Below are 13,929 nucleotides of genomic sequence, written 5' to 3'. Positions count from 1 at the left end.
GGTTTGCAGCAAAGAGAGGAGACAGAACAAAGTCTCAGACCTGTCTCCCTGAAGACAAGGGGCTTGGGGTATTTAGGGGATAAGACAGCAGGGCAGACTGATGCGAGGGGAACATGGGAAAGGTGATTGGGAAAAGGTGTGGTCAGGTCATCATTGTTATTCTGCACGGGTGCGACTAAGCTGCAGGCCTCTGCATGTGCAGAAATGGAGGCGCTTAGCACGAGGACTGAGGGTGGTTTTCTGTCCCCTGATGTCAAAAGTTCACCTAGTGGACACGTGCGAATGCCCAATTGGAGGGTTGGTGGTCCCATCCAGTCTTAGCTGGTCCTACCCAGCTCAGCTCGACATAGCTGACTCCAAGTTCTGAGACTACTCGGGCAAACATCTTATTGCTTAGGCTACATGCCAGGTGGAGGACATGGGAGTCTTTAGTAGCAACAATTAAAACCACCTTGGTTAGTGGAGGCAGGAGAAATGGATTTGACTAACGATTACCCGCGCTATCACATCCACTCCGTGTAACAGGACCAAATATGGAAGGAAAACAGTAGCAGGATGAGCTCCAACTGCTCATTTTGTTTTGGGACCCCCTGGAAAGGTGGGAGCCAACATCCACTGGAAATTGACGGGCTGGGATAGGAATATCACCAGATCTTGGCAGAATGAGGAAAAGCCTGGCTTCACAGTGGGTGGAAAGGGGTTTATCCTGGGCTTGTGTTTATTTCACCAGAGACTCATCTAAAAGGAGTATAAGAGGTACTCACAGTACGGAACAAAACAAATAGAAATGATCCTCCTCTTCTACGATATTTGGGATTAAGTGTAGGAAAACCAGAGACCTTTATCTGCTTTGAGCTCCCCCCTTTTAAGTGACAGAGTAAATGAGTTTGAAAAGCTTATGACTGCATCAATAAAACATGGTAACATTTCCCAAAGCCAATTCTAGTAATAGAGCTCCATGGTTCAAACCAGCTCTAAATCTTTTCTTACTAATCTGTGCAAAATCTTTTCTTACTAGCCCAACACAGCCTGAATTAATCTCTCCTTCAACTTAACTCTTGTACCCATCCTGTATGTACAGTACATACCACCACTTGGCACTTAATACATTTCCTGAAAGTATGATTTTCCTATTTGTAAATATGCTGCCTTCCTGAATAGAGATGGTAAGACCCTTTAAGGTCCTGCCCATCCCTTTGGACACCTCTGTTACCACTTACAGTGCCCTCACATACGAGCCCTTGGTATTTATTGCTTGTTCAATGTGAGTACCAAACCTCTCTCTCGCTCTCTTCTTTTTTTTTCTTTCAGCTATGCCGTACAGCACACAGGATCTTAGTTTTCTGACCAGGGATGGAACCTGTGCCCCCTGCAGTGGAAGCACAGAGTCTTAACCACTGAAACTCCAGGGAAGTTCCTCATTCTTGTAACTGTTTCTCTTACATAAAAGAGTGTATCCCTCTACCCACATACATTGTTGGAGGGAATGTAAATTGGTACAACCATTATGGAGAACAGTATGGAAGTTCCTTAAAAAATGAAAAATAGCTAGCACTAATTGATGACTTTAGTAAAGTAGCAGGATACAAAATTAATGCACAGAAATCTCTTGCATTCCTATACACTAACAACGGAAGAGCAGAAAGAGAAATTAAGGAAACTCTCCCATTCACCATTACAAAAAAAAGAATAAAATACCTAGGAAGAAACCTGCCTAAGGAGGCAAAAGATCTGTATGCAGAAAACTATAAGACATTGATGAAAGAAATCAAAGACGACACACACAGATGGAGGGACATACCATGTTCCTGGATTGGAAGAATCAACATCATGAAAATGACTGTACTACCCAAAGCAATTTACAGATTCAATGCAATCCCAATCAAATTACCAATGGCATTTTTCACAGAACTAGAGCAAGAAATCTTACGATTTGTATGGAAACGCAAAAGATCCCGAATAGCCAAAGCAATCTTGAGAAGGAAAAATGGAGTTGGTGGAATCAGGCTACCTGACTTCAAACTATACTACAAGGCCATAGTGATCAAGACAGTATGGTACTGGCACAAAAATAGAAAGGAAGATCAATGGAATAGAATAGAGAACTCAGAAGTAAGCCCAAACACATATGAGCACCTTATCTTTGACAAAGGAGGCACGAATATACAATGGAAAAAAGACAGCCTCTTCAATAAGTGGTGCTGGGAAAATTGGACAGCAACATGTAAAAGAATGAAATTAGAACACTTCCTAACACCATACACAAAAATAAACTCCAAGTGGATTAAAGACCTACATGTAAGGCCAGACACTATCAAACTCCTAGAGGAAAACATAGGCAGAACACTCTATGACATCCATCAAAGCAAGATCCTTTTGGACCCACCTCCTAGAATCAGGGAAATAAAATCAAGAATAAACAAATGGGACCTCATGAAACTTAAAAGCTTTTGCACAGCGAAAGAAACCATAAACAAGACTAAAAGGCAACCCTCAGAATGGGAAAAAATAATTGCCTATGAAACAACGGACAAAGGATTAACCTCCAAAATATACAAGCAGCTCATGCAGCTTCATACCAAAAAAGCAAATAACCCAATCCACAAATGGGCAGAAGACCTAAATAGACATTTCTCCAAAGAAGACATACAGATGGCCAACAAACACATGAAAAGCTGCTCAACATCACTCATCATCAGAGAAATGCAAGTCAAAGCCACAATGAGGTATCACCTCACACCGATCAGAATGGCCATCATCACAAAATCTGGAAACAACAAATGTTGGAGAGGGTGTGGAGAAAAGGGAACTCTCCTGCACTGTTGGTGGGATTGTAAGTTGGTACAGCCACTATGGAAAACAGTTTGGAGGTTCCTTTAAAAACTACAAATAGAACTACCATATGATCCAGTAATCCCACTACTGGGCATATGCCCAAAGAAAACCATAATCCCCAAAGAAACTTGTACCATAATGTTTATTGCAGCACTATTTACAATAGCCAGGACATGGCAGCAACCTAAATGCCCATCAACAAATGAATGGATAAAGAAGATGTGGCATATTTATACAATGGAATATTACTCAGCTATAAAAAGGGATGAGATGGAGCTATATGTCATGAGGTGGATAGAACTACAGTCTGTCATACAGAGTGAAGTAAGTGAGAAAGAGAAAGACAAATATTGTATGCTAACTCACATATACGGAATCTAAAAATGGTACTGATGAACTCAGTGACAAGAACAAGGACGCAGATACAGAGAATGGACTGGAGAACTCGAGGTTTGGGAGGGGGCGGGGGGTGAAGGGGAAGCTGAGATGAAGTGAGAGAGTAGCATAGACATATATATACTACCAACTGTAAAATAGATAGTCAGTGGGAAGTTGTTGTATAACATAGGGAGTCCAACTCAAGGACGGAAGATGCCTTAGAGGACTGGGGTGGGGAGGGTGGGGGGGACTTGAGGCAGGGGGAGTCAAGGAAGGGAGGGAATATGGGGATATGTGTATAAAAACAGATGATTGAACTTGGTGTACCCCCCAAAAAATAAAAAAAATAAAAGAATACAAAGAAAAATACAAAAAAACAAAAAATGAAAAATAGAACTACCATATGATCCAGCAATCCCACTCCTGGGCATATATCTGGAGAAAACTCTATTTCAAAAAGACACATGCACCCCAATGTTCAGCATAATTTACAATAGTCAAGACATGGAAGCAACCTAAATATCCATCAACAGATGAATGGATAAAGAACATGTGGTACATATATACAATGGAGTATTACTCAGCCATAAAAAAGAATGAAATAATGCCATTTGCAGCATCATGGATGGACCTAGAGATTATCACACTAAGTGAAGTAAGTCAGACAGAGAAAGACAAATGTCATATACCACTTATATATGGAATATAAAAAAATGATATAAATGAACTTACAAAACAGAAATACAGCCACAGATATAGAAAACAAACTTATGGTTATCAGGGGGGAAAGCGGATGGGTGGGATAAATTGGGAGACTAGGATTGACATATACACACTACTATATATAAAATAGACAACAAACTAGGACTTACTGTATAGCACAGGGAACTCTACTCAATAACAACCTACATGGGAAAAAGAATCTAAAAAAGAGTGGATATATGTATATGTACAACTGATTCACTTTGCTGTACATCTGAAACTAACACAACACTGTAAATCAAGAAAAAGAGAAAGTGTGTCCCTCTTACACACACTTGGCCTGTGCAGCCTTGGCACTGATATGCAGTTCCTGATGTGTTTTTCCCTGAGTGTTCCAGCCACCTCTCACTCCACTGCACTCTTCACCAGTACCTCTTCCACATATGCTGGGGGACAGGGAGGCTGGGAAAGGAGGTGACTGTGACTGAGAAGTTTGGTTACTCATCAGAAGCTCCATAATAGGTTTGATTGTGTTGAGTTTGATATCTATTTTTTAGCTGGATATTCTTTAAAAAATTTTAATTGTAGTAAAATGCACATCAAATTTCCAACCTTAACCATTTTTAAGTGCACATTTGAGTGCTACATACATTCACATTGTTGCGCCACCATCACTGCCATCCATCTCCAGAACTCTCTTCATCTTGCAAAACTAAACCCCTACTCTTCATTCACTCCTTCCCCCAACCCATGGTACCACTAGTCTACCTTTAGTCTCTATGAATTGGACTATTCCAGGTTCCTCATATGAAGTGGAATCATACAGTATTTGTCTTTTTGTGACTGGCTTATTCCACTTAGCATACTGTCCCCGAGGTTCATGTATGTTGTAGCAAGTGTCAGAACTTCCTTCCCTTTTAAGCTTGAATAACAATCTACTGAGTAGATAGACCACATTTTGCTTATCCATTCTTCCGTTTGGGGACACCTGAGTTGCTTCCAACTTGTGTGAATAAAGCTGTTATGAACGTGGTATACAAATAACCCTTTGAGACACTGTTTTCAATTCTTTTGGGTACATACCCAGAAGGGGAATTGCTGGATCATATGGTAGTTCTATTTTTAATTTTTTGAGTACCCACCATATTGTTTTCCACAGCAGCTGCACCATTTTCCATTCCCACCAAAAGAGCACAACGGTTCCAATTTCTCCACATCCTCGCCAACTCTTATTATTTTTGGTATTTTTATAGTAGCCATCTTAATGGGTGTGAGGTGGTGCTGGGTTAGATATTTCTGACCAAAGTAAAATTCTTAACTCAGACTTACAAGGACAGCTGAAAGTTGATTACCTTACTGAAAGAGAATAGGTGGAGGTGGTGTACATCTCTATCATTCTGTAAATTCCTTTACTGTTCCAACCTGGAAACTTCTCCATCTCAAAATACTTTAGTCTTTGGCTAAGACACTGTCTCTCAACTATCAATTCTATCTTCTTCAGAAGGATACAATTGATTCTGGAAGTTCACAGGGACTAAATTATTCTGAATAAACATAAGCCACTCCTGGGTTTTAGTTCTAATACCATTATCCTGAACAAGGCAGGTCCCACATAGGCTTACCCCCTTTGTCATGTGTTTAGAAGAGGGTCGAGAAGGTTCCCACTTCAAATCATCTTCCACCCACATTGCAAATTCCACCCTAGCCATGAGTTTGAGGAACGAGCCTCTTTTTAGATGTTCTCTTTTAAAACTCAAGTACCTCTGGAAGTCTGGCATTAAATCCTAACATCTTAGTGGAGACGTTTCCTCATTTTTGATAGGAGAAATGAAACAGCCTTTGGGAAAAAAGGACAGATAACAGATGGGGACAGAAAAGCAAAAGTGAAGAGGGTCACGGGAAGTGTGTAACAGTGATGCAAGGTGACATAAGCCAAAAGTGCCCTTTCACCAGAACTGGCACTGAGCCCGTATGCATCAGAGCAGTTGTATCTGCTGCTGAAATACTGGAAAACTGTCATGACAGTGGGTAGATAGCCACTGTTCTGAAGTGTTTCCATCACCACCCCCCACGCCAAGTGCCACCTCTCCATCCCAGCTGCTCCCACCTCTTTTCTGGGACCCCTCCCTACCTTTCCCCAAATCCAGCAGCCAAAGGGGACCTGCCCCAGGACCGTGGACACGCCAAGCTTCACTGGTTATTCAACATCTTAACGTCACCTGCTTCCAACAATTGTCAGGTGGACAATACAAACAAGTCTCAGAATAAATTCTGCTACTGATTCAAACAGTTGCTGGCAAATGGACGGCAGAGTCAGTGAGCTAACGTGGTCTGTTCATCTCAGAGAATTTCCCCTCTCTCTCCTTTGCCATCTGGGGCGGGAAACAGTGATCTGAGAGCAGGGGAGTCTTTTCATTGGCTCTGGCTGCAGGTCCTTGTGAATGAAGGTCCCTGAACCTAGAATGCCATGCCACAGGGGTCCCGGTGGCTGTTTTCCTCTGTGTTGTATGTGCTAGGAGAGCTGTGCCCACACACCCTTACTAGCCCCTACTAGCCCCTGCTCACCCTGCAGCGCCCTCGCCCTGCCGCTCCGCTCCCGAGACTCTTCAGCAACACTGGTATTAAGGATGGAACACTGTTTCTATCTTCCCTGATGGTAATTACAAACCCTCTGGTGCAGATTTAGATAATATTTAAAGCACTTGAACGTGAGTTTCTGGTGGGGCTGCTTTAAATGCTAACTGATCACTCCGAGGGTGCAGATTAAACTTAATTAACATGCATCCATATTCTGCACTGTTAATTTTTTTAATTATCAGCTTTATCAAGATATCTTGCATATCACAGAACTCACCTACTTAAAAGGTACAATTCAATGGCTTTGAGTAGATTCACAGATATGTGCAACCATCACCACAGTCGATTTTAGAACATCTCTGTCACCTCAAAAAAGAAAGCCTTCAAAAGGAAAGAAGTTCTGACACTGGCTGCAACATACACGAACCTCGAGGACAGTATGCTAAGTGAAATAAGCCAGTCACAAAAAGACAAACACTGTATGATTTCACTTAATATGAGGAATCTAGACTAGTCCAATTCATAGAAACAAAAGATAGAATAGTGGTACCATGGGTTGTTGGGGGGGGGGAGGAAATGGGGAGTTGGGATTTCGTTCTGCAAGGTGAGAGTTCTGGAGATGGATGGCAGTGATGGTGGCACAACAATATGAATGTACTTAACAGCAATGTACTTAACACTCAAATGTACACTTAGAAATGGTTAAGGTTGGAAATTTGATGTGCATTTTACTACAATTAAAATTTTTTAAAGAATATCCAACTAAATAATAGATACCAAACTCAATACACTCAAACCTATTGTGGAACTTCTGATGAGTAACCAAACTTCTCTTGAGAATTGTCATTTCTTGGAACAATTTTTGGGTGGTGAGAGGAAGGACCAGGACTTTTCTCATTTATTTGATTTTGATTTGAACCAGGTGAATGCACTCCCCATTCAGAACCTAAAATGAAATTTTATAGTAAAAAAAAAAAATGAACAGGAAGAAATTAAAATTGACTCAGAGCCAGCTCACTAAGGGGTGCAAGCAAAACCCTCTCTGCCCTTCTGGGGATTTCTGCCCTCAGTCAGGAGTCAGTGATCTTTTTCTGTCAAGGGCCAGAGAGCAAACATTTTTGGCTTCACCAGCTATAAAGTCTCTGTTGCAACAACTCAGAGAGGCAGCCGGAGACCACACCACACGTACGCAAACAGGCACTGGACGTGATCCCATAAAACTCTATTTACAAAAACAGGTGGTCTGCCAGATTTGACCTGAGCTCCTGTTTGCCCATCGGCTCTGGATGAATACATGGAGTCAGTACAGCAAACAAGTTCTTTGCACCTTGGTAAGAAGCATCTGGCCCAGTGGGAGCTGTGCTTGGGGTGCCTGCACCTCGCTGCTTCTTTACAACAAAGAAGGTGCCGTAAGCCTGGCCCTGCCCAGGGCAGAGTGCGGCTTGCTTCCACGTGTAATGGAAGACTGCTCCTTTTTTTAATTTTTTTAAAAAATGTACTCTTATTTTAAAAAATTGAGATATAATTGAACATATAACATTGTAGTAGTCTTAGGTGTATAATGTAATGATGATTTACTATATATTGTGAAATGATTACCGTAAAAGTTTAGTTAACATCCTCATTTTTTGCCTGATGTGGTGCGTTGTTAATCTGGGTTAAGTTTGGGACACCCTCGAGACCTGTGATGTAGTCTGTAGCCCAGAAAGGAGTTGCTTTGAGGTGCAGTGGAGATGCTGATGTAGTCACAGAATCCACTTAAATACGAGCGTGAGTCAAAAATTATCCGCACACCAGTTATATTGAAACTTCTGTTGGCCACACTGTCTCATCAGCGCTTTCCGTTCAAGGCTACTGCCTCCCCAGTCACTGCTGTGCAGGTGTGAATGTGTTACATCAGTTCGTTTGTAACTGAGGTGTGAGCAAAAATGGTTGCCCCACTTATGATTTGCATGAAAGAAGAGGAGCGTGCAGTGATTGCTTTTGTGTGGCCTGAGGGTGTACCTGGTGCTGTTATTTATCGAAGACTTTGTGTGCAGTATGGAGAAAGTGTTTTGTCATGAAGAAGTGTGTATGAATGGATAGAGGAGTTCAAGGAAGGCCGCACAAGTGTTAGCCATCAAGAAGGAGCCGGATTCACTTCTGATGAAGTGAAGACAGCAGTGCATTCATGGCTTGCAGCTCAGCCTAAAACATTTTTTAATGAGGGAATACAAAAGCTTGTTGACGGGTGGACAAAGTGCATTGAAAAGCAAGGAGATTGTGTCAAAAAACAATGTATCTGTCTTTTCTAAAAGTTAATTAAAAATAAATTCTACAGCCAGAGTGTGGATAATTTTTGACTGACCCTCCTACATCAGTATCCTTCAAAAATCTTGGTTACAAATAACACACTGATCATGACCACAGGCAAGAGACGTGCGCCATGTTGGCAGGCTCTCCAGGGCTCAGCAGCACGCAGACGGCCAGGAGGCCAGGTGTGCAGTGCACAAGAGCACCTGTGAAGGGACAGGCTGCGCCAGTGGCCCTGGTGATGGCTGTAGCCCTTCCCACCCCCACTTCTGACCCTGGGGCCCCTGCTCTGGAGCCAAGACCTGGGGACAAGTTCTGGGGACAGAATGTGAGCCACATGCCACCTGCTGGCTGCCGCAGAGGTGGAGAGAGAGAGAACACGGGCCCTTCTTATAGCTTAGATGGTCACTATTTGTTACTGGTCTGAGACAATTTTTAAAAATTGTGGCAATGTGTGGAGGTATCTCTAGCAGAAAGAAGGAGTTAGGGCCAAAAAGGATATACATAAAAGACCTAACTTCTGTCTAAGTCACTGATTTTGTGTCTCATTTCCAGAACAAAAGGCCTCAAAGAACATAGACCTTATTAGAATAAATATGGTCAGTAGTGTCTTCAACTCCCAGAGTACATTTTACTATGTTTTTGTTTTTGTTTTTTTAATTAATTAATTTATTGGCTGCATTGGGTCTTCAGTGTTGCACATAGGCTTTCTCTGGTTGCAGTGAGCGGGGGCTACTCCTCATTGTGGTGTGCAGGCTCCTCATTGTGGTGGCTTCTCTTGTTGTGGAGCATGGGCTCTAGGCATGTGGGCTTCAGTAGTTGCGCCACATGGGCTCAACAGTTGTGGCTTATGGGCTCTAGAGTGCAGGCTCAATAGTTGTGGTGCATGGGCTTAGTTCTCTGCGGCATGTGGGATCTAACTGGACCAGGGATTGAACCCATGTCCCCTGCATTGGCAGGCAGATTAACCACTGCGCCAGCCCAGAAGTCCCTATGTTTTGTGGAGTTTAACATATTTTCATATGCATTTCCTCACTGGACAAGCAGGACAGTACAGTGGAAAGATGAGCTTGGAGGTCAGACAAGCCCACAATTAATTCCTGGCTCTGGTACTAAATAGCTGTGTGACCTTGTGTAAGTTACCTAATATCTCTGGGTCTCAGAGTGCTCATGTGAAAAATGGAAGCAATAAGGCCTTGTCTTTGTAAGTAAAACTATCCAGCTCATTGGTGGACTCTCAAAAGAGATCATAGAGTGTAGCAGGCATTCAACAAGTGTTAGTTACAATGCTTATTAATCCTCACAAATGTGAGATAAGAGGATAAACATGTGTTGCACCATTTTTTGGTAACCCACTCTCTGAAGAGCAATTTAGTTGGTTTGTGCCGGAGAGGAGACTGGAAAATCCAGGAGTTCTGATTCCCAGACCAGACGCTCTCTCTCCCACCACACTCAGAATACCTGCAGAGGGCCTCTACTCATAGTCACAAAGAAAATCATGGGCTGCAGGTTATTTTCCTTGGTAGAACTTACAGGATGTGTGACAGGAAATGTCTGCCTGAACCCTGATTCCTTAAGTCTCAGAGCTGGAGGCAAAAGCTTCTGCACTGACTCTGTAGGGGAGTGCAACCCCAGGAGACAAGGGTGATGGAGGGGAGGGGAGGCCTGGAAGGAGAGAGAGCAGAGGCTAAGTGGCCGGTGTGACACTGAACTAACCACAACAGAACAGCCTGCAGCTTGATCACAGGGGCATCTACAGAGAGGCCCTGGGGAACCCCTGCCATCAGAGGGGTTATTTTTGAATAACATCAGTTTCTCCTTTAACCAATTACAGCAGTAGCAGCAAACACTTGCATTTTGCCTTACTACATGCCAAGTACCATTGTAAGTACTCAACTTTATTGATGCTTTCAATTCTCATAACGACTCTGTAGTGTAAATACAATCATTATCCCCACTTTACAAAAGAGACAACGCAGGCACAGAGAGGGTAAGTAATTTGCCTAAGGTCATACAGCTAGAAAGTGGAGAAGCCAGAATCTGAACACTAGCAGTCAGGCTCTTGAGTCCTTGCCACTTTGTCATTAGAATAAAGCATTAAAAGATCATATATAACATCATTTATGTATTTATAGGCTTCTCACCACTTGGAAAGCTTTAGAAAGGGGCCCCCGGTAGAGCCCCACCTGCCTGTACATAACACACCCCTGCCTTAACTCCATGGCTGCTCAAGTCAGTCCCAGGCAGAGAGTTAGGCCAGTCCTTCCTGCACACAGTTCAGCACTGTTTCTGGGGGTTTTGTGACTTGGCCCTGGGGTCCGGCCACTGGCTCACCTCTGAGGAAACAGCTTTCTCCTCCAGGTGCCTTGGAGAATCTCCTCCTGGTCTTGAACCTATATTTCCTGGTCCGTGGGCATTTCCCAGACCAATGTCAGAGCCAAAGAAACAAAACCAAAAGCAAAACGGTCCCCAGCTCTCCTCAGGGACTCCCCTTAAGGGTTTCCCTCTGACAGGCCAGAGGTGAAATCCCAGCTCTATTATTTACCCACTGTGCAAGTCACTTAACATCTCCAGACCCCAGTTTCTTTTTTTGTTTGTTTGTTTTTAGTGGGTTCTTTTGGCTGTACCACACGGCTTGTGGGATTTTAGTTCCCTGGCCAGGGATCGAACCCGGGCCCCTGTAGTGGAAGCGCCGAATCCTAACCACTGGACCACCAGGGAATTCCCCAGACCTCAGTTTCTTTATTTGTAACATGGGGCTTCATGGGGTGGTCTTGAAGAATAAATAAGTGTTGGGCATACTTCTTTTCTGCTCTTATTGTTTGTTGAGAAGCTAGTCAGACTTCACTTGGTAAAGGAGTTCTTAAAAATGAGGTCCAGGGACTTCTCTGGTGATCTAGCAGTTAGGACTCCACACTTCCAATGCAGGGGGCCCGGGTTTGATCCCTGGTCAGGAAACTAAGATCCCACATACTGCAATTAAACTTGTACACCACAACTACTGAGCCCTCGTGCTCTAGAGCCTTCACACCACAACTAGAGAGCCCACATGCCACAAGCAGAGAAGCCCACGTGCCGCAACAAAGGCCCAGCACAGCCAAAAATAAATAAATAAAATATAAAAAATAAAAATGAAAATAAAATTTAAAAAATGAGGTCCATGTTACCAATAAAAACAAAGAAAATCAGCCCCAGGTCAGAAGAGGAGTGCCTCAGACCAGCTTCAGAGAGGGTGACCCTTGGGCCCTTAATCTTGTGTTGGTCCCTCACTGCTCTGATGGGACCAAGCATCTTCCTCTGAAATAAAACCAAGGAAAGCAAAAACATGCACATATCTTCCACCATCCAGTGGCTAGAGACCCTCAGATTGTTCCCATTCACTCCTCATATCCTCATAACTGTTTTTTTAAACACCAGGGTTACACATATAATAGGTGATGATCTGCTTGTTATTAGGGCATTTTGCCTCATTAAATTCAGGTTCCTTGAAAGGGATGTGGAAAACTTGGGCAGGGTGAGTGGGAATGAAATAATTAGAGAGTTGGAAACAAGGACTTAATAGATTGCAAAGACAGCTTGAGGAAAGATCTGAGGCTGACCAACACTTTGAGTGATTTGAAAAATTTATATATGTTCCTTCTACACTTTTGACTCAACCCTCAGAATTTCACTCCAAAGAGTCTCACAGACTCCCCAGTCACACAGACAAACTGCCTTTCATACCTCCTTACACAGAAGACTTCACTCACACAAGCCTACATTCACCCACTTGTTAACACTTGTACCATTCACACAGACACCTTTTCATGTGTTCCCTCAACTGAGAAACTCAGACACCAGCCAACATGTGTGCGTGTACACACACACTCACACTGCACACCAGCATTCCAGTCCCCATCCTCTCAGATTTGCCTGGACACCGTGCCTGCTTTTCTCAGCTTTCATCCAAGTTACCCACATAAATCTGCTTCAACAGGTATTTATTAAGTGACCATGATATGCCAGGCACCATCGTGAGTCCTAGGAGCAACAGAACTGAATAAGAAGTGGTGTTTGCTCTCAAGGAGCTCAGAGTTGATTGAAGGGTGGCCAGGGAGAAAGGGAAACCATGTAAAAATCTAAATGCATGGGGTGAGACTGGTCCTAAAATTGAGGTGGGGCATGGGGAAAATCAGGCAAAGGGGAGAGAAGGAGAGGATGGAACAGGAGGAAGAGAAGGTCTCTCCTACCTGGAAAGGGAGGTGTTGAAAAGAAGGGGAGCTTGAGAATAATCTTGAAGAATTAGAAAGACTTTGCCAGGTGGACAAGGAGGAGAAGGTTGCTTCCCAGAGAGACAATGTGAAGAAAGGGAGAATCTGCATGGCATGGCAGGGTGTGACATGCCAGACAGAGGGAGAGGGGTTCAAAGAGGTAAACAGGGACAGATAATGAAAATCCTCTTACGCCATGCAAAGTAATTAGAAATTTATTCACTATTCAGTGGTGAGTCACTCAGGATGCTTTTGGTAGCAAGTGACAGAAAAAGTCAACTCTGGAGGTTTAACCAATAAACACAATGGATTAACATACAATTGGAAGCCCAGAGAAAGGCACAATATACTCAGTGTCATCAAAGGCTCAGGTTTTTTCACCTCTTTCCTGTTCCATCTTCATCATGTTGCTCACTCTTCTCATGGTCACAACATGGCTGCAGCAGCCTCAGGCATTTCATCCTCACACAGCAACATCCAGAGGCAGAAAAGATTTGTATCTTTTATGTGTCTCCTTTTCAGGATGCAGGAGCCCATCTTTGTGTTTCTTTTTAAAAACTAAGAATCCTTTCCCAGAATCTACCCTATTCCAGCAGGCTTGCTCTCACCCCTCAAGTTCTTATGCCCTTTATTAAGTCAAGGATTAGCAAGAGGATTACTTGATTGGCTTGAGTAATCAAGATCCAGGGATTGGAGATGGCTCCAGAGATCCTGGAAGCCAACAGCTGACAGAGAACTGGACAAAAATCTTGGCTCTGTTGACAAAAAATGGGGTGGCAGCTGCCATCACTGTGCTGTGCATCCCAGGAAGATTTTAGGTAGTGGTGTGATATGATCAGATCTGCACTGTAGAAAGATGAATCTGAGACTGGTTTGCAGGATAGATAAGAGAGAG

At 43.2% G+C, this 13,929-nt stretch overlaps 1 protein-coding gene across 1 annotated transcript in view; it reads right to left on the bottom strand.

Annotated features, from left to right (window-relative positions):
* Positions 1 to 13,929, bottom strand: part of MCM10 (minichromosome maintenance 10 replication initiation factor) — a 137,930-nt gene that overhangs the window by 46,318 nt on the left and 77,683 nt on the right. The window lies entirely within an intron of this gene.

The sequence above is a fragment of the Hippopotamus amphibius genome, chromosome 4 (assembly GCF_030028045.1).
Source record: "Hippopotamus amphibius kiboko isolate mHipAmp2 chromosome 4, mHipAmp2.hap2, whole genome shotgun sequence".
In the NCBI taxonomy this organism is placed as follows: Eukaryota; Metazoa; Chordata; class Mammalia; order Artiodactyla; family Hippopotamidae; genus Hippopotamus; species Hippopotamus amphibius.
Note: the sequence above shows the minus strand (reverse complement) of the source record. Positions and strands in the feature narration are given on the sequence as shown.